General features: G+C 41.2%; 1 protein-coding gene and 1 long non-coding RNA gene across 6 annotated transcripts in view; one reads left to right on the forward strand and one right to left on the reverse strand.

The window, feature by feature from the left end:
- Positions 1 to 1,625: 1,625 nt before the first annotated feature.
- Positions 1,626 to 14,698, reverse strand: LOC146891604 (uncharacterized). Of its 4 annotated transcripts, XR_015734989.1 has the most exons (4): positions 14,341 to 14,698; positions 12,602 to 12,703; positions 6,735 to 6,950; positions 1,626 to 3,154 (listed from the first exon to the last, which is right to left on the reverse strand). It is a non-coding gene; the product is annotated as an uncharacterized LOC146891604 (long non-coding RNA). The 4 variants fall into 4 exon arrangements; XR_014997161.2 differs by having other exon boundaries at positions 1,626 to 6,850; positions 14,341 to 14,672; XR_014997158.2 differs by having other exon boundaries at positions 1,626 to 6,950; positions 14,341 to 14,669.
- Positions 14,699 to 14,737: 39 nt separating this feature from the next.
- Positions 14,738 to 24,157, forward strand: part of Pde4d (phosphodiesterase 4D) — a 1,387,978-nt gene continuing 1,378,558 nt past the window's right edge. Inside the window, exon 1 of one of the 2 annotated variants that reach the window (XM_085676945.2) lies at positions 14,738 to 14,827. The gene's annotated coding sequence lies outside the window, so the exon portion shown is untranslated. The remainder of the gene's footprint in view (positions 14,828 to 24,157) is intronic. The other variant, XM_085676942.2, reaches the window with a different exon arrangement.

Here is a 24,157-nt window from a genome sequence, read left to right on the forward strand (position 1 = left end):
TGTGTGTTTGTGCACACATGTAACAATAATTATTGACAAAGCAATCATGAATTTGGAAGGAGGGCAGGAGGACATTGAGGTAGGGAAGAGTGATATACACACAGTGTTCAGGATAAAGTTCTCAAACACTTTCAAAAGCATTAATAGAAAAATATTTAGCTCTCCTTCTGTGATTAATATTTATATGCTATATTCGGAGAAAGCTGTAGAAGCCCAGATAAGACAAGAAGCAGGAGGAAAATGTGTAGATATGAGAATATGAATGGAGAAGACGTTTAGCTCTGTCTTGACATGAGTAACCAAGTTGATAGCAATAATGATACCATAGTCTTACATTTCTATAGATCCTTGGTTCTTTGTCATATAACTAAGGAAAGATGAATAAAGGGAGAGGGAGAAATAATACAGAGAATATCAAAGGCATGCAGATATAAAAGCAACAGTTCCAAAGAAAGACAATAAAAATAGTCAAGATTAAGGAAATGGAAAGAGAAGTTACAACTGGGCATGGTTACTGACTAAATAGTGTGCTTGGCAGAGAATCAAATAAATATTGACAGTGTTGGCGTGGCGTGCTTGCAGCCATCCATAGGTCGTGGCATGTTTTGACTTGTTTTCTACCGTGTGAGTTGGGGAGGGAGCTGATAGGCTACCAGTGCTCCAGTGGATGCTCCACACTCTTGTTCACACAGGCAGCAGTGAATGAGTACGTGTAAAGAGCACTTGAAGTGAGAGGGGGACGTGGTAGGGAAGAGAGGGGGAGGAACTGCAAGTGGTGGATTTGATCAAAACTCATCAGCTACATGTATGAATATCAAATACATTATTTTGAAAGTTCTCAAGAGAATATCCCCTGTTATGGAATTCATTCTGCTGCGGAGCTGGAGAAATGCATATGAAAATATTCTGCTTGTTCCATGTCAGAGGTCATCAAAACTCTTCAAGTGTTTAGATCACCACTTTGGGGTAGTGGGCAGCTGGTTTGATATGACACCTGAACTGTGGCCTCCGCTAACATCAATGTGTTCCTGACCAACTGTGGATCTTTCTGTCAATTCGAGTGGGGATTGTGGGTAGGTGAAGAGTCGGTTTTCTGGTACTGGTGCCTCCTAGTCTCTTCCCCATTCATTTCTGGCCGCAGATGGGCAGTGATGATGGTTCGCTGCTTCTCTAGGGTTACTGCTCTGGTCTAGGTTTCTGGGCGCTAAATTTTTAGCTCTACTGTGACAGACATTACAGCTCATACCCAAGTCTAGGAAGTTGGGATTCCTAGATTTTGACAGCAGATATGATTACAGCTTCTGGGCCTAGGGTGTCTCTCCTGTTTCTTGTTATTTCTGCCCTGGGCCTTCCCTGGAACTCCATAGTTGCCTCAAGTCACTGTTGGCCCCATCACCACAGCCGCCCTCCTGATGGTGCCATTGGTTTGAGGCTGCCTCCCCTGGCACTACCTTTGTTTCTGCCTCTTTGCTGCTGTTGCCTCTATCCCTATGGTTGCTATAGTTGCCACTGCTGACATCACTATCACTCATCTGCACAGCCATTGCTGCATTCATCTTCATGTTACGTCTAACTCTACTGAAGATGAGGATCAAAGGACGCAAGAAAAGATGACCCAAGAGAAGTTTGTTTGTTTATTTATTTATTATTAAACCCAGTGTTATAGTATCCAGGGAGAAGATGGTGTTTAGTGTAGGTTGTCTCCCAGTATGCTCATAGAGAACTTACATTTCCAGCTAGGAAAGCAGTATTTACATCGCTCAGAGAAGACTTTCATTCAAATGAAGGACTGCCCATACCAGTTATGGCCTTGTTCCCTCCGCACCAGACACGGATGCCTTCTGCTAAGTCACAAGGGGAAGGCCTACTTTCCCGGCACGTGCAGAAACAGTGGCGTGATCCTTCAGCTTTACTGAGACGTTGTGAAGGTGACAAGTCCAGGCCAACATGTTTGAAACAGTCATGATTTGGGCACTGCACAACTTTGGAACCAGGGCTGTGCTTTAGCCACAAACATCTGTGCATGTCCTGTGGCTTCCTTGAGGCATCTGTGCCTGGTCCTGGCATGAAGGGAGTTCAGCTGGCCGCAAAATTCATTGCCAGTTCTCATGCAGTGAAGTCTTCCTGTCAGAGAAGGCTCTAAGCAGTTAGGATGTCAAACTGCCCCTCCCCCAGCACCTTAGCTTATTTTAAGGAAAAAAGAAAATTACAACGACTTTTAAATATAGACGGCAAAAGCAGTGACTTCTGACATTGTTTAACTCCCACCTGACACCCCTGGGAGATGGTGTTCCTCCATACCAGAGCTGTCGTTCAGGACCTGTTTGTTTAGAAATGATTCTCGCCTCTGGTGAAGGGTAAGTGATGATCCACCTACTCAGAAATGTCGGTATCAGCAGAACTTTGATAGCAGGTAGCAAAAGGTTTGAGGGATAGCGTGTGTGGTAAAACACACGACATCTTTAGAAGATTTCTGGTTTTTTTTTGTCGCTAAGTGAGAGGAGAGCTTCTTCCTAATTAAATTACGTTCCTACTCAAGATATTTTAGAAGCAGAGTTTTAATTTAGCAGTGTTTCACTGGTGAAAGTATAAGCAACCTTTTTCAAGATCCAGAAATTAACCTCCGATCTTCAATACTTGTGCTTTTTGTACTGTGGTGTGGGAGAATTGTCTATATTCTGTCAATCATATTTTAATAAAACGCTGATTGGCCAGGCAGGCAGTATAGGCGGGAAAGCCAGACAGGAAGTAGGGGTGGAGCAAAAAGACTGGGAGTATTCTGGGAAGCAGGAAGCTCCCTCAGCCACTCCTGCCCAGACCACTGAAGAGGCAACATGTGAGCTGTTACAGTGAGAAAGGTACTGAACCATGTGACTAACATAGATAATGATAATGGATTAATATAAGTTACAAGGACTAATAAGAAGCCTGAGCTAATGGGCCAATCAGCTTTATAACTTATAGAGATTTCTGTGTGATTGATTTTCTCTGGGACTTGCCAGCTGTGGGGTACCGGGCAGGAACAGATAGTCCAACAAGCCGACCTTCATGTTACAGCACTGCACCTTTGCATGTAGAGAATATGTTCCTGTGGGGGGAGTGCCGTAGTGACCTGGGCGAATCACTGAATCTCTTTCAGCCTCTCTTCCAGCAGCTGTAGGAAGGAAAAATGACAGCAGTCCTATCTTATAAAGGTGATCATTTCCATTTCTAAAGGCCTGAGCCATATCAGCTACTTGGTGTGCCTATGGCACATATTATCATAAATTTCTCATCTGTTCCGCATGGCAGGAATAATATTATCACTCATGTTTTACAGATGGGAAAGCTGTACCTCAGGTTTCTTCAGTAAGCCTCTCACGTTCACAAAGCTAACATGTGGCTACAACAGATTCAAAACGAAATCACTTCTTTAGTTCTTGTGGTGTGTGTGTGTGTGTGTGTGTGTGTGTGTGTGTGTGTGTGTGTGGTGGGGGAAGGCACCTGCCATAGCAAGTATGTGGAGTTCAGAGGGCACTTGTGGGAGAAGGTTTTTTTTCTTCCAACGTGGAGGTCTTGGGGATTGAATTCAGGTTGCCAGTCTTAACATTAAGTATTATTACTCACAGAGCCATCTCTCTAGATCCATAGCAGATTCTAAAGCTTCATATGTATGTTCAGAAAGTCCTGGAACCTCAAAAGTCACTAAGCATAACACATGTGAACATTTTAAAAATTTCAGTTTTCTGAAAATTCATGGTTTGCTCACTCCATACTAATGAGTGTGAAGTTGTTATCATGTATTTATTGAGTTCTGTATAATAAATACTTAACTTTGAGCCAGATTTTAACTTATCTATGAGATTAGGGATTCCCGTTAATGTATTTTGTATAAGGTATATTGTAAGGAAATCTTAAATATACCCTAGTAGGAGTCTTTGCCAGTCTTAGAATCATGTGTTCCTTTTCATTCCATTTTATAGAGGAAAGGAATAATGGATCAAATTTGCTAATAAAAATTGAGTGACTGTTTTAAGAAATAAAAGCCAGTTGTACATAACACAGTCTTCATGTAACACTCTCTGAAACATGAATGATGTCATAAAAACTTCAGAGGAGAGGAGAGAACTATCCCACAAGGAACAGCGATCTCTACTGAAGGTTCGTGCGTCATCTTTGCTACTGACCAACAGTTTAACTCCCCATCTGGCTCTTGAATGTTTATTTTTAGAGTCTAGAATGACCACAGGATTGTCAAAACTTACTTGAAGAGTTTACCCTTGATTCAGAGGCATAAAACTTCTGTGTGAAGATTGTTTGGAATTCTCAGAACAGCCCTGAAATAAGCACCACGTTTTGAAAAAAAAAAAGTGTTCTTTTCTAGGGAAATCTCCTATTTCCACAGAGAGGCACCAGCATGAGATATCTTTGTCTGCCTTGCCAAGGAAAGGGTTATAAGAGTCAGGCTATCAGGTAGCCAGTTAATCTCCATGACAGGTTAACATTCAAGAAAGGCTTTTCCTTTGACATTTTCCAGAACTGCTAGTCTCTCAGCGGAAGTCAGGAAAGCTCTGCTGAGGAATCAGTTGAGCCCAGAAGCGAGCTACCTTTTCTGTTGCCCTGTGCTTAAGGTTCGAGTAGAAAGACCTGTCAGAGGAAGGAATTGTGAGATGAAGGCTGTGCATGTAATCCATGTGCATCCTCTGGCATAGACCAATTCCCACTGCTGAATCCAATCCCATTTTCCTAAATAGGACCTTCCAGTTGTTCTTGAAGACTCGCTGTGTTTTATCCTGATGACCCATGTAGATATCTAAAGAGTTTAGGAGAAAATGCATTCAGATTCAGAAAGGAGGGAGGATGTTGGATCTTCAAGGCTTTATCAAACATCTTTAATGGGGTGAATACAGTTTTGTGTAGGTTTGGCAAGAGAGTCATGTTGGGGTCCAGGGTGTGTCTAACACAGTGAGAAGTAATGCCTTTGGAGAGCTAACTTGCTACTTATTTTGGACCTCTTTAGTTGGGTGAATGTGTGGGCCACTCATTCATGCGTTTTATTAAAAATTGTGTGAGCTGGGATAACACAGCCATGTCGAGTTCTTCTCTCAGGACTATGGCCACATTTGGGTCCATAAGCAAAGGCACGAGACTCTCTGGAACGACTCTCTGCATAACCAGGCTTAACCTTCCTTTATCCAGAACTTGAATTTGCCTGAACCTTAAAGACAAGATAGACTAGACAAAATTAATCATGCAAGAGATATTTACAAGGAAGATGATGGGCACTTGCACCCCTTTGCTAAGTGTATTTGGTCATTGATTTTGAGTAGCAGATGAAAGGGGCAACCTTACATTGTCTCTGAAGCTTTCTTTCCACAGCTAGCCATAACCATGATACACCTTAGAAACAAAGAAGCTTCTCAGCCACGTAGCTCGCCTACCTCTGGGCAAATTCCGGGGCCTAGGGTAAAGGTATTCCTAACAGAATACTTTTTTATTATAAATCCTCACACTTTGGAAGCTAGAATTAATGTCTTAAGCTCTGGAGACTCAACTCGGGCTCCGCTTTATCCCGGGCCAGTTTCTTCTGGTAGAATCAGGGAGTAGGGCTTATTCTCTGACGGCTGATCTTAGACACGTTGCTTAATGTGTGCTGCCCTTATCTTCCTGTGAGTAAGGGCATCTCAGGTAAGTTTCTTGTCTACCTCTGTCTGGGGTATAGGAGTGTGTGTGCAGGTGTAGTTGTGTATGTGTCTCTGTGTGTGAGTGTGTGTGTGTGTGTGTGTGTCTGTGTCAATGTCTGTGTCCTGCTCTTCTTCAGCTCCCCCTTTCTAGGGATGTTTGTCCAAACTCCTATTGGCCTGTTTTCCTACCCAAACTTCTCTGTTCTGAAAAAGAAGATTAGTTTTGAATGGGTCATTGTTCTTGTAAGACAAACGACGTCAATAAAGGCAGGGGAGGACCTACTTCTGAAGCTGACATGCAAGGAGGAGTTTATGGCTTTCTGCTCCTTAGACCTAACCAGTTTTTCTTCTTGGAATGTGTTTTATGGAACCTGACTAATCACCCTGGCAATACGTTACCAAAGTCTTTTTGGCTGCAGATCAAAGCTTCTACTATTCCAGCCCATGAACTCTGAGAACCCAGGTACTGAGAGCATAGGTGCTGGAGAAAGTATGTGTAAAGAATTTTGGCTTTAGACTCTGATAGAAATGGAGATAAAGAACAAGGACAGTGAGTTGGGGGAAGAATTGCAAGGAACCGATTGCTTGGGAAAAGATGCCCAGCCTTCTTAATAAGCAAAGAAGCATAAATAAAAGTAACTATGCGAAATGCTATCCACCCCCACCACCAGTTGTATTTCCAGAAATGTAAATGGTTGGTCAAACGTGGTGTATCTTTGAAACTGAGAAATTGGCATGCTTTTTCCAGCTGCCAGGTAGGTACAGCCTTTCTGATAAGTACAGCCATGCAAAATATATAGATAGCTTCTTGGCTCAACAGTTTTTAGTTTAGGCCTTATCTTTAGGAGACAGCTACATAATATACACACAAAAGGACAATACACAACGAGTTTGTAGAAGTGTGTTCATGGAGGGAAACCAGCAACAATGGTAGGTGATTGGTATACTAAAGTATGGCCCAGTACCTACTGTAAAATCCCATGGCGTCAAACTATTATGTAGCTCTTTAGATTAATGCATGGGAAATTATTCAGCGATGCAAGGCAGGGTGTTAAATAGGCTCTCATTCACCTGCTCCCCTAAGGCGACGTTGGTAGAAATGTGACATGTCCACTTGGAGTGCCTCGTACCTCCTTTCCCACGCAACTCCCAGCTGTGTGCCTTATCCACGCCGTCCTGGAGGGACACTTACACAGACTTTCTTATTCTTAGCAAAAATGAAGATAATAAAAACCAGCCTCTTTGAGGTCACTCGGCGAATCAAGCAATAAAGCCCATGTCAAGCATCTGGGATGGAATAAATAAAAAGTGCTTTGATTCCTTGTCCATTCAGAGTTTCAATTTTCTTTTCATTATAGAAATACAAACAGCTGTGTTCTTATGCTCAAGATTCAAAAGGAGACAGTGAAGAGAGTTTTGAATAGCTCCCATTTAGTTTTGCGCAGGAAGAGCCCCCGTTCCAAGTATGTGGACTAGTATTTTCCTAAGGCGGCTGGGCCATATTGAGCCATTGTTTGCTGAAGCTGGGAGCGGAGGTTGAGTAACTGGTGCTGATGGAGGGCCTAAAATAATATTGCATTCTTGTCATCATTAGCACTTTCAGACCAAATGATTTTGCGTAGATCCGCACTTCCCCTCCTGGTCTGGGAGAACAAAGCTTTTGTTATTTATGCTCTTACACAACAGAGCTTTGTCCTAGGCCCAGGAACACACAAAACAAGGAATTCCTCAGCCCATCTACCTAGTGGTAGAAGCTGTTCCAAGTGTCTTCAATCACCCGCAGAAGGCCTACAGAGTCCACAAAGGATGATGGGCAGACTCAGGAGTACAACAACCAATCAGGGGTAGGACTCAATTCTGCCACACTGCACTGAACTTGGTGAACTCCACCACCTGCAAACTCCCCTTGGGCCCATTTAGCTCTGAAGAAAAAACAAGTAGCAATTCCTTTTTTTTCTTTCTGTATCTAAGGTTAAAAAATGAAAGGGTAATTATTTTATGATTTTACTTTGAAAATTTCTGTTCCATGAATAATTATTTTAGCTAATTTTGCACAATCTTTTTCTTTTGGAACTGCTAACAGTATAGAATGAGGGATAATCACGGCCCAAGGATTTTCACCACTGGTTAGAGGGTCATTAGGACGAGGAGGAACTAGACCGTCAGTGTCTTGTACCCTTCCTCTCATTTCTTTCTTCTACACACAACAACCCTTGGCTTGTTCTCATACCACCACACCTATGTGTAGTTTTCATCTAGCAATAAACCAACTCTAAAGGGAATCCGTGGAGCTGGGATCGATTCTGATTCCCAGGAGTGGTAACTAGTGAGTGCTGAGAACAAGTAAGGCTCCAGACTTTTGTGTTACAAGGTTTGCAAACATTGCATCGCTATTTCTCAAGGGTAGTCCAGAAATAGCTAGCTTTACCAGCCTGGATGGGGAACCGGACAATGAAAATGCAGATTCCAGGGTTTTGCTCTCTAGACTCATAATATTGGTATCCTGGAACAGAATGGAACCAGGAATTTTCTACTTTAATACATGCCTTTTGGTAATCCTTATACACATGAAGTTTAAAGGCTCCTGTCATCTTCCAGTCCACATGGGACTCAAATGTAATGCTTTCTTTTTCTTCCCAGTTTTCTGATTTCTGTGCTCACATTTCAATGACACACAAAGAAATGGGACGAAAGGTAGGGAGCGGACCACGTCTCCTTCAGTTGCTGATGATTGCAGATGGGATTCTATAGCTAAGTTGCCTTTTAGGAGATAAAAATAGCATCTGATTTTATTATAAGAGTAAGAATTAAGTGAGGAATCCCCCTTTGCTCGACGGTGCTACACACTGTGGAGAGGAAGCCTCAAAAGTTCCAGGGACAGGGCAGGGCTGTACAGGGCTCCCTGTGGTGGTCCCACAAGGAGAGGTCAAGACTTGACATTCCCTCTGGTTCAGTGCTGTGAGTACAGGATGGGTTTGCTCCTAAGAGAGAGTTTCTGATACTGTGGTATGACTCTCAGGCCCAGAAAGTCCTGTTTGCCTTTCGTGTGTCTTGTTGTTGTAATGCCCACCCCTATTAAAATGAAAGCCCCCTGGAAGTTAGTGGGAACATTCCATTGTATTTTCATAGACCGGCTTAGTCTGTTTCTTTGGAGATGCAGATAAATTGATTCATTTGGTGTGAGGAGCAGAGAAACCCCTTCATGGGCTCCTTTGGGGGAGAGACTAAGGAATAAAGGGAGGTTATGTTTAGGGGGGTGGAAATAAATTGATTAGGAGAAAATCTAAGACAAATTTTACTTTGGTCCTAATCATGGCATTTCTCTCTCAGTTAGTTTTGTATCCCTGGCACAAGTTATTTAGGAAGTAGAGACATTTGTTTTCACTTATATTCTTAATATTTGAGTTCAAGACCATCCAATCCAGAGCTAACATACATACAATCTACCTTGTCTGCACCCAAGAGCCTTCCTCTGAATGTCATTCTTAAATGCCCATAGCACCTCCTAATACTCCAATCATGGGACTAAGAGATTCTATCTGGACCCCTGGGGAAAGCTCATCTAGCCAATACCAATTGTTCCCCAGTATACCCATTTCTTAGGAATCTTTAACCTCTCACACAGTCCTCTTCCTCGGAGGATGTGCAGTGTAGGTCGTCTGTGTCCAAGCACTGCCACAATACTTCAGATAGTAATGCCTTGGAGTCACAAGTGGACACTGAGAAGGACAAACTTCATGTCTTGTGGCAGCTGAATCAGCAGAGGGGAAGTGGGAGCATACAGCCTGCTTCTGAGTCCTAGCACCCCTGACCTTCCAGTGTGTTTTCTTCCATGAGAATGAAGGAAATTCAGCTTAGTCTATTCTACTCTTTGCCAGGCCCCACATAAAGCTCTAAATAGGTGATGATTCCTAACAAACGTAATGAGCTTCATGGCATTTCTTCCTCAACTCAAGAAAGATTAGAGGCGACTTTCTAACTCTGGCAAAGAATCTGTCTGTAGGTCTGTTGACTGCATTGTAATTCCGGAGTTTCTTTGTATTCTTTTTGAAAGTTTTTCCCCCCCCTAAATTTTCCCAATGTTTATTTTCTCTTAGCACTAAATTATGTGGGAAGTAGTACTGATTCCTTAATTTACACAGTATGAAATAATCATTTTTCTTAAAAAGAAAGCGAACAGGAAAGGGCTCCCGGGGAAGGAACCCTTATTGTCATTCAGCTTTCTGGTGGGGGTGTGTAGATGGGTCTGTATTTCCAGACGCCCATCTCAGGATCCAGAAGCAGGTAGATGTAGCCGAAGGGTATTTGTATAGAAGTGGAGGGAGGGAAGGGTGAAGGCCTACTGTGAGAGAAGAAGTGAATGGATAGAGGAAATAATGAATGAATGAAGTCTATACTCCTGGAGGGAGGCTGCTCCCTCTAAGTTGATTGATCTGTTCTTCTCCTTCTCAAAGAGTTTATTAAAACCTCTGTTAATAGCCTCTTGCATGGAGAAAACTCTCAACTGAGGGAGGAAAGGCATAATTAGCTTCAGTGTTCTCTCATATTTAAGCTGGGAATTCAGCACAAATTGAGACATGGTTCATGTGTTTTGGATAATCAGCACAGTTCAGGAAAGGCACCCCCATTCAAACCTTTTTTGGTTAGGATACCAGGAATGAAGATTAATGGCCCCATTATTATTTTCTTTTCATGCAAGACTTTTTACTTGCCTGAACTGTGTGCCAACTATCCTATGAATCATGCCTGCTTCAGTTGCCCCTTCTTTGTCATGTCCCAGGAAAGAAGGCCGATGCGATGCGCCTGATGCAGGTTTGGTTTCAAAGTATCTCGAGACGACCAGTAGAAAAGCCGCAACCGTGACTTAGCATCTCACCGTGCGCTGATCTCAGAGTCATCAAGACAAACATCTTTTGTATAAATTTACCTCAGGCACAGCATACAGTAATAGCAGAACCACACCAACACACCTGGATGCGGAATAATCCACCTTCATTTTGTTTGTTGTGCGATACATTATTGTTTTAATCATGAAATCGATAAAATGATAATTCTTCTTTCAAGTGCTGTCAGGTACTGTGGTCATACTCTCAATGAAATGCCAGAACTGGAATTTGAACCTAGACAGTCTGACTCCTTCGGTGCTAGAAGCCTTGCTGGAAGCACAGGCATGGATTGAATAATGCATGTTAGTAATGCACCCCAATATTTTCTCTTACTAAATCGCCAGTCTCTGCATATCTCACTTCATAACACTTCAGGGAAACGGGCAAAGAACATGGGGGCCATAGCCCAGTGGGTTTTTCTCCTTGTAAGGCCTTCTTTGCAGAGAAAGAATTCTGACTTAACATGAATTCATGTTTAAGTATAAGAAGATAACAGTTTTCATAAATCTCAAGTGTGATCTACCATGTAATATATTTTGAAATTCCTTTCACATGAATTATTAGTATCATTCCATATGTTCATATTCTTAGACAAGACTGAGTTAAAAATCATTTTGTTAAGCTGAAGTGTAATGAATTTTAGAAAACTGTCACATAGATTATTAATGCGATCCCATACACTAACCTTCTTAGGGAAGGCTGAGTTAAAAAACTGATACTAGGGCTGGGATTGTAGCTCAGTACTAGAGTGTTTGCCTAGCATGGGGGTTCTGGGTTCAATCACCTTTTCTACAAAATTAATAAATATAGAAAACAAACAATAATAAAAGCAAAACCCCCTTTCAAAGCCCTTCCATATGGTGAGTGTAAATCTGATTTGAAATCTCTGTACCTAAAAGAGTTTTGTTATATAAATCAGGAACACAGATCAGTCTCTACAGTGGCTCCAAACTTGGGTCTTTAGTATTCATACTTTAATTTGAACTATAACACTTTTTGTTAAGGTAAGTCAAGTCTTGTTGACTTTTACTTTTCAAGTAGAGTTTTCATACTGTCCTGGTTGTCAGATGTTCCCTACCAGGGAACAGGTTCTAATGTCTAACTTTCTTGGAAATGAGTTTTGCATTATGAAATGATACAGCTGTTTGTCCCTGTCACATAGAATAGTTAATGTCCTGCCAGTTCTAATTGGTCTGGAGGACCAACATGGTGGATCTGACTATATCAGTCCCTTTGAATAACTTCTTTGGCTCTATAAACTGCAATGCCAGACAAAGTAGCTCATGGACCCATAAATCATTCTTGGTCCAAGTTTGGGGACATTTTCAGCCAACCATAGCTGCTCTGATATTTGAAATTTGCTGAGGCTCTTGGGTCAGAAAAGAATTTATATCCCTGAACTACTCTTCAGTTATTGGGATTGTCTTAGTCTCTGGCCCTAGGGTTGAGGTCGTGAAATATGAGTAAGAACCAGATTCAGATGTTTTGATATCGCTTGGTTTCCACAGCTTCTCAATACCTGATGTAATAGCTGTTAGAGATGAACTCGTGTCAATGTCAAGGAAGAGTCTCTCAAGCTACAGCCTTCCTAATACAAGATGGTTCAGGTTTAGGAGTGATGTCTGCTATAACTGACTCCGACATGCTGAGCTAACAATTTTAGGCAAAAGAAAATGATAGTATCGACATATGTATTTTATTTTCTTCTTCCTTGATTTCTTTTTAATAGGGCACAGGACATACAAGTGGCTCAAACTGAATCATACTTCATACCAAGCCGTCGCTCTCATTGTTCAGTGTTAAGTCCCCTAAATGTGATAGCACCAGTTGCTAAGTGTTAAACCCCCAGAAAAATGGCTTATTGCCAGAGCTATCTCAGAGTACCGTGATTATAATGATTCTGGGAGAGAAAGCTCAGGGCATTAGTGTATTTGGGAAGAACAGTAGTTATTAAACAAGGAGCCGCTTGGACCTCAGTCAGCCACAGCATGTGGTATCTCTGAGAGCCAGGGGGCCAGGGGTTGGTTATGTACAGGGTGGAATGTACAATACCTGTAAAAGCGCCACTCCTGGACTTGATGTACAGCTGTTGGCCACTGTCTTGACTGGTGACATAATGTTTTGCAGAATTGAGCTCTATGCAGGTGAAAATTTCTGGAGAAAAATAAACATACAGGGACTTCTGTGCCTCAGTTTACCATCAGGCGTGCCTAGCCTGTTGCCTGTGGGGCTGCATGCATGGCAAGGTAGCTTTGCATGTGGCCCAGCAGGAGACTGTCAATGTACTTCAAACATTGTAAGATTCTTGACAGCTTATTTTGTAAGTCAGTTGTATAGCCTGAGTGTGCATTTTGAGAAATGTTCTGTTTACAGTGCCAAAAGGTTGAAGATACCTGCTGACGAGGCTTGGCCTTGTCTGCTGAAATGGGGGTTGGAAATGAGAATTCAAGAGGGATTTAGTGAGATTTTTTATTACCAGTTAAAATCAGACAGTTTGAATAGAAGATTCAACAGTATTAAGGGTATGTTTTTCCATTTCAAACTAATTAATTTATGTTCTCTTTGACCCAAAGGGACAACAGTTTTAATACCTTACTTGGAAATTTCCATTCTCACATAATCACCACAGGCAGCTGCACTGTTCAAAAGTCTAATTAAATAAAAAAATTATTTAAACAGAGCAAAGTAGCCTTTTATGGCTAGTCAAAACACAAATCCTGGGAAGAAATTGCCCTTGGATTTTTTTCTATTATCTGTATTTTACTACTTTCTTCCTTGTGTCACATCTCAAGTTAAATTCAGTCAATCATCTCTAAAAAACCAAAAGTATGGAAATATCTCTCCCGTTAGTGTGCTTTATACTCGGTTACCAAATGAAGCATTTTTTTCTCCCTTTGGGAGGCTATCAAATCAAAACACAGATTGAAAATTCTATAACTTCTCTTGCCACTTTGAAAACATCAGTTGATTTAGTTACTTGAAAGTTTTTTTTGCAAAAATTTTTGTTGCTGCTAATATTACATTTGCTATGAATTTTGTTGAAGATGTCCAATCTGCTGGGCATTTGAATTTGTTGCAGGGAAAGAATGTTAAGTATCTAGAGGGTGTGGGTTTATGTGTTTCTTGTTTTCCTTTCTTTTTTGAATTTAAATTCTTTTTTTGCTCACCTGTGTAGGAATTTCAACTAATTGTAGTTTCCTTAATAAATAAGAAGTGTAGAAGTATGGTCTAGTAAATATCAGGTGTAATTAGTGATTAGTATGTAGTTGGTAAATAAGGCAGATAGCAAATAGTCAGAAATAGTATAACTTTGTCTCCGGGAGCAATTGCAAAGTCCTCTGATTCTGATACTCAATATTTTCTGCTTTTGCTCTCCCTATGGAACATTCTTGCAGCCCAACAGGCAGAGGAGCTGCGCAGACGTTTGTGTTCCCGGCTCACCCGTGCACAGTTATTTCCTCCGTGTTACAGAAGCATGCAGCCCGCCTCTCCCCTCCCCGCCGGCCCGAGTGACCTGCGTTCTCGGGAGTAGATGAACGGGCTCTCCTCTCAGAGAAAGTAGCTGTGAAACTGTTCCCGGAAAATTACCTATTTCCTTATCCCGGTACATGTTATTTTAGGGACGCAAACCTCCCCGGACTCATGCTTAAGTGTGATCCACAAAAACCACGGGACAGAGAAAAGTAAAATAAAATAAAATAGAAGTCTATTTAGTTGCAGAAGCAACTTGGTGGGTATCGTTTCCTCTCAACGTTATTCCTGCTAACATTAAAAGGGAAGCTGAAGGTTACCTCAGGTTTGTCTGCGGTCTGGCCCTTTGGTGTCTTGGGTGGCTCTGGTCCTTTAATGCCGACACTTGCTGGGATTGCCACGCCAGGAGAGCTTGCTCCAGCTTCAGGCTCGTTCCTGCCAGATCACCTGCCCTCCTTCCCCGAGACAAAGAAGCTGTGATTTTTTTTTTTTCCTCTGGCCTTTCCAGGCAAAGTGACTGTATAGATAAGCAAAGTATTGTGTGGAATATCTCCTCTGCTGGGCTCCAGCACTGCCCTTCAGCAGTCCAGAGCCTGTTAGACTTGTTATGAGGAGCTAACTGATTGGCTGGATCCGGGATCAGTTTCATAGATTATAGCCCGGCGGTTGGGAAGCACCAGCCCTATAGTTGCTGTAGTCCCGAGGCTTGCCAGTTCCTGTCTTAATGCATATGTTATTGTCATTGAGACCTAGCACGGCCTTGGATGTTTCTGTCCTAAATAGCTGACATTGCATCTTCAAGACTGTGTGAGTAATCCATATTTTTTTTTTTTTTGAAACTCAGGAAATTAATTACATGCCCTGGGAGGGAGTGATTGTAAGGAGCAATTACCGAACTAGCGGATAATTCATTTTCAAGGTGCTTTGCTGTGTGTATCAAGTTCAATGCGATGAATCTTCAAGCTTCTGGGACCTGGCAGGGCTATTCCTGCTTTTCCCCCCACTGTGAACCCCAGCCAAGCTGCATTTAAAGGCAGCTTCTGGAGGCGTCTGCAAACCCTGCTTGTTTTATGGGGGTCTATAAAGTGATAAAGTCCTACAGCCAGTCAGACGAAACAGAATGCAGGGATCTCAAAGCAGACGTTTACAGACCCAAATCGGGCAAATTGCAGGGTTTCCTATGCACTCCGTCCAAAACAGAGTGAATAGCAATGCAACATCAGCCCCCACCCCCCACTCCCGCCCTGGGGACATAGGTACACACAGGGAGAGTGCTGGGCAGGAGAATCCCGGGCTGGAGTATTCGTTCTCTGTAAACTGAAGTTCATTTCAGATGCACACCACAAATAACTGACAGAATTAGATGTGTAAAAATGTTCTTTGGGGGATTTATTTATTTGGTGGAGGGCTGCATGGGAAACCAGGAGCTTATTTTCAAACGCTGTGTGAGAAGATTAAACACACACACACACACACACACACACACACACACACACACACACACACAGCCCTAAGGGTGGAAACTCTGTGGATTGGAGTGTGGTAGGAAAAAATCACATTTACCCAGGAAGAGTTTGTTGGGTTTGTGTAATTACTGGGGTAACGGCTGTCGTTAATGAGGTGTAGGGTAAAGCTGGAACAGACTGATGGGGGAACTAGAAAACTTTGCAGCATGTTGGCACTGAAATTACACTGAGCATGAACCGGTAAAGGCAAGCAGTTTGTTTTGCTTTCAAATCACTGTAGATCTCCTCCGGCCTTTAACACACAAAAATGCTAATAATAGGGCTTTGCTTATGGAGTTAGTGCCTATAAAATTTTTCACCCTCTCAAATGATTTATATATATACATATATATGTATGTATGTATTTCTGTACACAGCTTAAAGCAAGACTATTTCTTGTAGTTTTGGCTGGTTGTCCAGATTGCTTTTCATCCAATTTTTTTCTCTTTAGACTTGTTGATTCAAATCCATGTATTTGTGCTATGTATGTCTCAAGCACCAAGAATTTGCAGAGTTTGTAACACCCTGGGTTTCTGCGGCAAATATAAATTCCTAATAGCGATAGTAATTACTTGCCAGGTCCTGTGCAAATAGCATTTATAGACTCAAAGCAGTTTAATTTGTGTTGTGCATATTTAAACAGCAGACATGATTAGCCTGTAAGAGAGACATATTCATTATGGCTTTACAAAATTTTAGTTTTAGATCAGATTTATTGTTAAAAGTATATTTTCCTTTCTGAACTACCACCCCTTATAGCTCATAACAGGAGACAAAATTCATTAAAAGACATGTTGTCAGCATAGGATTCTTGCCTGGATCAACCAGAGGTACATAAGATAATTTAAAAAATCTAATATAACTCGTGTAAATGCATTTATTTGGTGAAGAAATGGTATAATGAGTTTCTTTATGGTGGCAAAATAGAGAGTTCATTCATTTAAAATAGCCAAGGATGCTAGGAAAGGAGGTTGACTCACTTTTAGTTCTTTATTCCTAATCAACTCTATCAGCTGGAAAGTGGAAGAGATGCTTCTGGGACAGTGAACAACCCTTTCCCAGGTGTTTGTGGCCATCTAAGAATGGGACACGGTGGGGTGACGCTGCCTCAATGGGGACTGACTCTGACACCTTGCTCAGCTGCCTGTCTTATCCAGGGTCACAGTCAGCTTTTATTGCAGCCCTTCAAGAATATTTCTTTTATGCTGAGATTATAATATAATTGGATAATTTCCCTCTTCCTTTCCTCACCCCAAACCCTCCCACACGCCCTCCTTTCTCTCTTTCAAATTCATGGCTTTTATAAAATTAATTGTTGCTGCATGCACACACACATACACACATTTCTATGTGTGACTTGTTCAGACTGTGTAATGTTGCTTGTATGATTGTTTCCAAGGTTGAGCGTTTGGTGTTGGATAACCAATTGGTGTGTACTTCCCTGGGTACTTGCAACAGAGACCATAACAACAAACTATGGCAGCTTCTGCATCCTCACCTTTCTCGATCTTATTCTTCTTATTCTTCACACTGCCTTTCTTGGGCTTTTACTGGGATAAATTAAATAACTTATGATTATTTACCAAACACAAATTTGTGTATACAATTTACAGAGTGTTTGGAATCAGGAGTCAGAGAGATTCTGGTGGGTCAACACAGAGACGTTTTTATCTTGTGTTGGCACTTCTAGAACCCTCATACTTTCAGTCCTCCCAGCCATGTCTGGGTCTCAGCCCTCTTTGTACAGGGCAAGAGATCAACAAAAGGAATTCAGGGTTGCCAGGGGGTCAGGGGACAGTGGCCTGTGGGGGAAAAATGTCTCTCCAAAAGCAGCAACTGATCTTTCATCTCTGCTCCTCTCTCTTTTCTAAACCCATTTTTTATTTTTTTTTTTATTTTTATTTTTCTGACTGGGGACCTTCTGATGTAGAGACGTTGCTGTAAAACTATGCATGTCTGCCCTAGACAGATGGATTTGACAAAAGATGTGTCCAAGAAGGAACACATGACATCATGAACTTGCTAAGTGGCATTTGGAAATTATTAATACTACCTACTAGTGCAATGACATACATCCAAATTGAAAAAAGAATTTCTTGATTGAACCACATTTTCCAGTGTTATTTAAAGTTTTGTGTTTTGAAGAATCTTGCTCTTCCCCGTGGCACTGCTTTTTTGTGGTATGCTGGTTGCTTGCTTTTGCCTGAGGATTTAGTGGTTTCTAATGAATGTTTCCAAGTGTTGTTATCCCATCTCCAGTATGTGTTAGAGAAAGATGGGCAAGACAGATGCATTGCACAGTTCCACTTCCCAAATGTGAGATACTTCAGACCTATCTCATTCCACTCATGTTCTCCCCACCCCACCGTGCTATCTACTGGTCTAAGAGGAGCTCTCAGTTAACTTCCAGGCAATCAATTAGCTCATCTTTATGACGTCAGCAGGTACAGTTTCCAGGGATATTGATGACCAGCCCAAAATGTCCCCACAGTTTCAAGAATCAGAGTCTTTCAGTGACTCAGTCTTGTTATCCGTGGGATCACAGGCAGGTCACAAAATCTTTCTAAGCCTTAGTGTCTGCCTGTAAAAAAAAAATCAAAATAGAGTATATGTTTGGAATTTGGATGGACTGTCGAATTTCCACAGGGCAACAAGAAAGGCTTGTGGAGAGAGTGTTGTAACACGGACTTTGTAATGCACCACACAACCACACAGGGTTGTTACAGCAGCTTGCTGTACCAGGCTCAATGTCCTTGTCCTTTCCTCCTGGAAGCGGACTTTCAGGAAAGAGGAAGACTGGGAAAGCCAAGCAAGTCTTCCTTTGGTACTGAAAAGTTCTAAAGGGCTTCAATCCTTATCTGTTCACAGCTAGAGCATCAAAAACACAAGTGGCTTTGTTGTGGGAAGTGCATGTGGACGCGAATGTGCAAACATACTTAGTCAACTCGGTGCCATATAAATGTCACCCACTGCAACGATTATCGGTATGGTGTAGAAGCTCTTTACAATTTATCACTGTTAAAATGGAAACTCTCAAACACATTTCCGATGGATTAGTTAACTTTCTATGCTCCAGCCGTTTCTCTCTAGCTGGATGAATTTCTTTAGTCGGAAAGCTTGTGTGACGATTTTTCTTCCACTTAGGCAAACCACTGTGGCAACACTTAGGTAAGCATTCCCTTGCAGCCGGAGTTTGGAACTGTCAATGACGTTGTTTGAGAGAACAGCATTTCCTCACAGGAAAAACTGAGTTTGAAAACTCAGAATGACAAATGTTCTTGGATTTCTTCTTTTTTTATTCCTGTTTTGAATCTTTATTAAATTTCTCCAGTAGAATGATCATGCAGGTTGTAAGGCAATACTTAGCGTTGGCTCTTTTTTTACTGAAATATTCTGATTTAAGGAGCTTAACCAGCAGGTTTGAATCCCCTGTTTCTAGCTGATTCTACTTCAGAAGGCGGTCACCCTTTTTGAACACCAGCCATAGCTCTGCACCACATTTCAGTGGTGTGAGGGAACTCTCTAGAAACAAAGAGACTTTATTAACAGTAATTAGAAAAATGGACCTGAGATCACATTGTCTTGGCTTTCTTGTGCCTTTGGTGATGAGATGAGGTTTTCTTTATTAATTAAAAAGTTTAGTCAAAAAAAAGAAGTGCTAACTTTTTAGTAACATCTGGTTCAGTGATGGTCAGTAGTTCTGTGCCAGAAAGACAAAAATGAATAAAACATGGCTTCCTCACACAGACTCACCCCACAGTCCTGCAGGTTGGTTCGTGTTATTTAAAGTGTTTAGTGTGACCAAAATGCTGTGCAGAAATATTTTATGGAATAATGTTTTTTTTTGTTTGTTTTTTGAGACAGGGTTTCTCTATATAGTCCTGGATGTCTTAGAACTAGCTCTGTAGACCAGGCTGGCCCCAAGCACACAGAGATCCACCTGACTCTGTTTCCCAAGTGTTGGGATTAAAGGTGTGCACCACCACCACTCAGAGCTGGAATCTTATGTAGCAGTCCTGTTACTATGTTTTTTGGTCAAAGGAACGGTTGCCCCAGATTGTTACTGGGTTTGTCTAATTTTTACACATAGTAGAATTCACCAGGAAGTCTGTAGTGCAATAGTGTTCTCTCCTACCCGTGGTGTGAATTTCTGTGACTTCAGCTACTGATGGTCTGATGATCTGAAAACATTAAATGAGAATTCCACAGATAGGCAAAGTTCATGAATTTAAAATTGCACACATACCAAATAGCGTGATGTTATGCTCTGCTCTGCCCCAGGATGTGATTGTCCTATGTCCAGTTGTCCATGCTGTATGTGTGTCCTGCCTTGCAGTCAGTCAGTAGTCCACCCGCTTCAAAGACCTCTGTGCAGACACAGCGATGCTTCTGTTCAAGTAATCTCTATTTGACCCAGTGATGGCCCGAAAGTGGAAGAACAGTGCTGTTGGAAATTCTGATGTGGCAAAGAGAAGTCATAAAGCGCTTCCTTGCAGCTAAGAAGTAAAAGTTCGTGTTGTAATGAACTAAGCAAATGGCATGCTGAGGCTGCGGCAGCCTACACAAAGGACAAATGAACAAATCATTTGTCTGTGAAATTATGAAGAAAAGAAATGACGTTGTGCTGCGTGTTGTCACATCTCAGACTGCAAAAGTCATTTATGGTCACCACACATGCCACATGCTCAATAAAGACTAAAAGGTTTTATACTTTTGCATGCATGTATAGGGAAAAGAACAGTGTGCAATAAGGCTTGGTGCCGATGTAGTTTCAGACATCCAGGTATCATGGAGATACAGAGTATCTCTTATAAACTAGAACCCTGATCTCTTGCCTTGTTTTAGGATCTCACATATTAGACAATAGACTTACTATATAAAACCACGTCTACACATTTTGTAACTATGATAATTATCTGTGAGCATAATATTTAATAGAAGATAAGTGAATAAAATATAAGATATTAAATAATGACCTAAAATTCAACAAGAAAGGAATACAATTTTGTCATTGCAGAAAAATCTGATTTTTATGATTTGAATTTGATTAGTTCCTACACATCAGCTCTGGTAGCATTAGTGACTGTAACATTTGCCATCACTGTGGCTTGGCACAGAAATTTCTCATTCTGTTAAAGCCCAAAGTGAGTATTATCCTCCCCACATGGTTTCTTTGTAAAGATTTGATTTACCCCTTTGAAAGTTTCTTATTTGTGTGTCAAGTGTGTGGCTATATTCCCCTCCGCCATTAGCTTTTGCTATTCCTCCTCACACAGCCATTCATCACCATTTTTTGTCTCAACTGGTCCTCCTCCTTTCATGTGTTGTGTATTTGTGTGTGAGTTTGCATGTGTGTTCACCCAAATGTATATGTGCATATGTATGTGAGTGTATGTGCTTATGTGTGTGCATGTGTGTTTATATGAGTGTGTGTGTGTGTGTGGTATGTGCTTGTGTGTGTACACATGTATGTATGTGTGTGTTTGTGTGTGTATGCATGTGCATTAATATCTGTGTGGACATTTCGACTTGTGTATGTATGTAAGTATGTGGATGTGTGCATGTCCATGTGCATGCATGTATGTGTGTGAGAGTACACGTATGTGTGCACATATATGTGCATATATGTATATACTTGTGCATATGTATGCACCTACATGTTTGTGTAAGTGTGTATGTACATGTGTTTGCGCCCATATGTGTGAGTGCACATTGCTTGTGTGTGCATACATGTGTATGGATGTGAATTCACGTATGTAAGTGCATATGTATGTGTATGCATGTGTGTGAAAGTCTTATGCAGGTTGTCACAAATACTGCATTTTCATGACTTCAATGGCTATGTTTTTTCCAGAAGACTCTACCTTGTGGTACTCCTTACTTTCTCTTAAAGACCTTCCTTCAAAATATATTTAAATTAAAAACTGCTTATGATGATGATCATAATACTACTACTAATAAAATAGATACTTCACTGCTTCTGTGGTGTCTCGCCTTCCATTAAATGATATAGACATCTAATTCAAGACTGAGAATTCAGCAGTGTATTTCAACACTGATGAACGGTGAGTCTCTGCTTCCAGCACAGGGCTAAAAGAGAGTTGCACCAGTGTGGGGTATATAAGGATTTAGTTGGCACTTTAATTACACATCCATTTAGAGCAGCATCAGTAGTAGGTTCCACCACTGGGCCTTGTCACTTTCCTAGCCACAGGCTTTGCCAGGTTTGCAATACCAGACAACTCTTCCCTCTTATGGCTTCAGATCTCACCTGCAAGTGCTCTGCTGTTCGTGGAACAGTCATGCCACGCTTGCATCTTGGACTATCTTGACTGGCAGATTAGTACTATTGAATGTTGGGTCCAGAACTTGATCACATCATTGATGACTTTTCTCTCCCAAAGCCTGCAGCATTGTCAATGAGAGTCAGCAGGGAGGAAGCTTCCAGCTCAGTTACACCTTGAATTCGATGTCCAGTATCTAAAGTGTATGTTATTTTCAGCAATAGTGTCTTATTGTCTAGTTCTGGTGGGCAATAAAAAACAATGGCAGTAGTCTGTTGGTTTAGGAAGCTCTGGGGGCTTCCTGACCAGCAACACATAGGGCGATATCTTATACTTGGCAATGGAGTTTTTGTTTAAAGACTTATTATTTCTGGAAGTAATATTATCTATGAATACTGGAGAGTTCTATTCAATCCCCTCCCATAATTTTTAATTAGTTTATAAAGCAGTGTGTTCATATAGTGCTTTCCCTGATTTTCTTGTTTCAGTTGGCTCTCTCTATCATCCCTAAATCTTCCCCACTCCCTGCTTTTCTCCTCCCTTGAACCCTCCCCCTACCATCCACTCCTCTATTAAATTCAGCTACTTGAGCAGACTTCTCTCATTTATTCAAACGATGCTCCTGTGAGGCCACCCTCAGCACGCGCCACTGCCAGCTTCCCTGTGCCGTGCTTGGGCAAAGGAGCCACCACCTGGGCTTGGTCACTTGTGTCACCTAGTGGGTGGAGGGCTAAGGTCATAGACTCATTGGTGGCAAGAAGGGAAAGCAAGTTGGTTTGGTATTTTCTTTAATTTGTAATGTGTATACCAAGGTACTCGTGTGCCAAAGCTACTGGGTGGCTTGTCTGCAACAGACATTTGTTTTCCACTTTCTTGCAAACTGTAAGTCTGAAACCAGGGTGATAGCTTGGTTGGGTTCTGGCAAGGGCCATCTTCTAGGTTACAGATGAATGACATATTGTTGTATCCTTGCACTTTAAAAAGAGAAAACTAGCTCTCTGGTTTCTAATGAAGCAATGCCCTTTTGGAGGGCTCCATTCTGTGATGTAATTTCTTCCTAAAGGTCTTATCTCCAAATACCATCTCATAAGGCCTGAGATGGCAGTGTATGAATTCTGGGAGAAATAAACATTTGACTTATAACGTGATCAACTAACACCACACCTTCATTTCTATTTTGAAAGTCCCCCCGCCCCAGGTGTTTAGCACATTTTTTAGGATATAGTCCTTATAGACAACAAGATAAATAAGAAATATCATATTTGTCCTTTAGAAAAAAATTAGGGGTATAATTTAACTTTTACTTTTTTTTATCCGTATGCTATGTCTTTTCCCAAGGCCATTATGATTTAACTCACATTATGATTACAAAGATTGCTCCAATGTAATGATCCTGTTCTAGTGTGAAAAGCGTTTCTGGAATGTTTCTCCCTCCCTTCGTTTCCCTCCCAAGTGTCCGGTTATTTCAATGTCTTGCTTTGTTGTCTAAGGAAGCAGTTTGGAGAAAACTGGCAGCAGTGTTAAAATGGCTTATCAAAATGGATCCATTCACTAAGTTTTCCTGAGTATTTTATAAACTGTGTGGATTTTTACCAGCAAAAACTGCTTGATTTTTGCCTGAGATGTTTTGCACAGGGTTCAGCCAGTGCCAGGACCAATGTGAACTTGGTTCAAAGCCTTTCTGTTTTTTGAAAGCTAAAGTTTGTCTCTGCCCCAAATTTCCAGTGATTAATAAACACATTCACATCCCAAACATAAAAGGACACAGACATCTACTCAGGGAATAAAATAGTTTTCAAAGAGCTGCTTTGAAAATCCCCCTACGAACTTTTAATTTCCTCTTAATAAACCATCATAAACTGAATTTTGCCATCTTGTTTATAGCAGGTTCCGATATTTTGTTAGTTGTTGAGCCAATCACAACTTCAACCGACTTAAAAACCAAATTACTTTTCTTTCCTATAAAGCAAATTTACAGTCAAGTCATTTAGGAAATAAAGATGACAAGCAAAAATCTCTTTTAAGCTTCATTTTCTGACCTAGAAAACATAAGAACGGATTCGTTTTAACATCCTCACATTTATCTGATTGAACTGAGAGTGTCTGTAAAGAATTTTCCCATAACTCCATATACTTGTTTATTTTCCTGGCTCATTCCAAAACCATTTTAAATGCACCACTGCAAACAAGTAAAGTATCAGTCTAACATCTAAGCAATCTTTTTATTTCCTCAGAGCTAAAAAAGAAAACGAAAACAATAGACACTTAAAATCTTTACCCCAAGGCATTGGAAAATACTGACATGTCTCAACATTTAAATTTAAGAATATGAAGAATAGATTATACTT

The sequence above is a fragment of the Myodes glareolus genome, chromosome 15 (genome assembly GCF_982192425.1).
Source record: "Myodes glareolus chromosome 15, mMyoGla1.1, whole genome shotgun sequence".
Taxonomy (NCBI): Eukaryota; Metazoa; Chordata; class Mammalia; order Rodentia; family Cricetidae; genus Myodes; species Myodes glareolus.